Genomic DNA, 2,961 nt, shown 5'->3' on the forward strand with positions numbered 1-2,961 from the left:
GTTGTTAATATTGGAGTTTATTTTCAAGATCTTTTATTTTGCTTGCTGTCTCACTTATCTGGAGTTGTGTGTTGAGGCTAGAAGAAAGCAATAATCATAGATTTTACGTGTAATATAATAGTGACATGTTGTTTTTGATGGTGATATTCAGTTTGCCAAAAGCTTTCCAATCCTTCCGAAATTCTAAGAAATGTTTTTGATCTTTTACCCTGGAAGAATTTTTATTTTGTGTTTAGCTCTCTTTCCGTAATTATTATTTTATTTTATTTTGTTGTATTTACATTTTTTGTTTTTCACGTCATCCGTTTCATATATATTATTCAACTGGCTGATTCCATATCTCCTTTAGGTTTTGTGCTCATGTTTCTCCTCTTCTCTAAACACGATTTCATTTTATAGATACATTATTGGGCATGGGTATATGATGGAAGTAAATTAATTAGCAGTCCACGGTAATTTTCAGTATATTTAATTTCAAACATTTTCAAGTTCTCACGTTTCTGTTGCTTGGAATATAATGATATTGTGGAGTTGTACTAAAATTTCGAATTACATTATGTATTTCAACATCAACTCATTTATATATCATTATTATTATTATCATTGCACACACAATTGTAATGTATGCTATAGAACAGATATGAATGAGAATGAATATTATTCTCATCCATACCTTTTCAACAACTGTCAACATGAATACGGTTCACTGTATTGGTGATTACCAATGTTATTGCAATGCATATAACGGCATCAATTACGTTGCAATTATTATTTGACATCACGATCTGTCTCTCACTCTTAAAGCTGTTGTTTGAACTGAGCCACGCCGGACCGTGCCTCCTTCCTTGTTTCAGCAATGTTTTCACAATTAAGCTATTCTTGGAAGCGAAACGATGCATGTGTGTGTGTGTATATATAAGGGGAATGGTTCACTTGTGACACATTAATCCACAGCATCATGAAGCCTGCAATACTTGTCCTCATTCTTAGCCTCTCCGTTCTTGTGGCAGCCTACGAAACTGAGACAGAAGCTGAACAATGAGCGTGTGAGTAGTGTTAAGTATATACACACATTGCATGAAAAATGTATGAACTTGTCCGGTTTAATTGACGTAGAATTTGTTGCAGAGTGAAAGTTTAGTGGTGTTTATTTTTGTCACTAACGTAGAATAGATTAAAAAAAACAATATTTTTTTTCTACTCATATTTACTAAGCAAGTATATATTATATATATATTATATGTATATATAAAAAATGCACAGTGCGGAAACTCAAATTCACACCAGCTAAGCTTACATAGACATGAGAAAGAGAAATAAATAAATAACCTTTTCTTAAATAAACATACATTTTCAGGGGGTTAATCCAGAGGCTGATCATCCACACAGCCTCGGGAAAAAGGGTTTGACTGATGACCCAAATAAGAAAAACACGTAGTATATTACAGTCTTGACTGAATTATTGTGTACAAAACGAATAAAACAAAGGTAGAGGAAAAAAGGGAAAAACTAAATGATGATGTTTCGTTTCAGTCTAAACTAACTACAATTATAACTATCAATCCGTAAAAAATATTATAAAGTCATATCAGAATAGATCTTGAAGAATTGTAATTTATGACATATTGTAGTTGCTGCTTTTTCGGTGGGGGACAGTTTTTGTGCTTTGCAGGTCACTAAGTATTTTGCCAGCATTTACAAAACCCATAACTTGTGTACTTTTATTTTCACCTCACAGCCACAGGGATCCTACAAATTCTAGAATTCTGTAAGAATCCAAGAACGGAAGAAAGTGACGGAGGCTCTATCTATCAGTAAATCAACTAAAAGAACACAAAATATAGAAGGTTAAACAGGAAAAAAGAAAAGATAAAAAATCAAGTAAGATCGGCAAGGAGGGACGAGAAATTATATAATTTAGAAGTTTGTTAGTAAACAGAAAAGTAGTATATAGTATTAATTTTCTGTTTGGGAAGTCATATCAACCCGTCTCCAACCATCTACTAAGAGTAACAGATGAACAAAAGGTAATTAAGTCGTAAAAACAGACTTGTAAAAGGCCCAAAAATGTAACTACATTATATATGAATATGGTAAGAAGTAGATGTGATGAGAATAAAATGATAAAAGTTGACCCTACTTTTCTACCCTTTCTTTACATTCTTATTATGCAACAATACACACTTGCACACATCAGTGCTTACATGGGAAAAAGCAAATAAAGCATTTTGAATGCGCCCCCCAAGTTAAAATTTTGAAATGATATTATAATATTTTGGGATCCATACATATTTCTAATGCAGTTATTCATTCCGGTTGAGTAACCAGCTCTCTTTTTTACGTCAAAAAAAAAAAATAAAAAATAATATATAAAAAATTATATAAATAATAATATTCATAAATAAGTAAATAAATAAAAAAAAACCCTTTTGCATATACCTTCGTGAGAAATACAAAAATTGCATTTTGACGAAGACATATTTGAAACTTGTTATTACATCTCGTATTACAAAGATATTCATTTTCATCGTGCCCTTTCTAAAAATGCACAGTAATACTTGTACAGAAAATAAGGGATGGTTTGGATGTCTAGCTAAACCCCTCTATTAGTTTTCAAAAAAAAAAAAAAAAAAAAAAAAACAAAAAAAAACCATTGGCAAACAGACCGAGGAATATTCGAGAAAAACTATAGAACATATATATAAAAAAAGGCACAATACCACGGACATTGCTCAAGTCCACATACACACGTGATTTTGTACAACATAAAACGAAAAACGTAGTTCACTTCTGAATATAAAAACAGATAAATAACTAAACGAGGAGACAAAACAGAGGAAGGGCAATATCAGTAAAAATACCGGCCATTCAGGTTAAACGTGCACCCTCCGTTTTAAATTAGTTTCCTGCGTAAGAGGCGTGTATATAACGGGGTTTTATTCACACCCGACAGTTCCCACA

At 32.0% G+C, this 2,961-nt stretch overlaps 1 long non-coding RNA gene across 1 annotated transcript; it reads left to right on the plus strand.

Annotated features, from left to right (window-relative positions):
* The first annotated feature begins 1,402 nt into the window (after positions 1–1,402).
* LOC119579774 lies at positions 1,403–1,938 on the plus strand. The gene is made up of 2 exons (XR_005229318.1): positions 1,403–1,434; positions 1,739–1,938. It is a non-coding gene; the product is annotated as an uncharacterized LOC119579774 (long non-coding RNA).
* The last annotated feature ends 1,023 nt before the right edge of the window (positions 1,939–2,961 follow it).

This window comes from Penaeus monodon, chromosome 12, assembly GCF_015228065.2.
Source record: "Penaeus monodon isolate SGIC_2016 chromosome 12, NSTDA_Pmon_1, whole genome shotgun sequence".
Classification (NCBI taxonomy): domain Eukaryota; kingdom Metazoa; phylum Arthropoda; class Malacostraca; order Decapoda; family Penaeidae; genus Penaeus; species Penaeus monodon.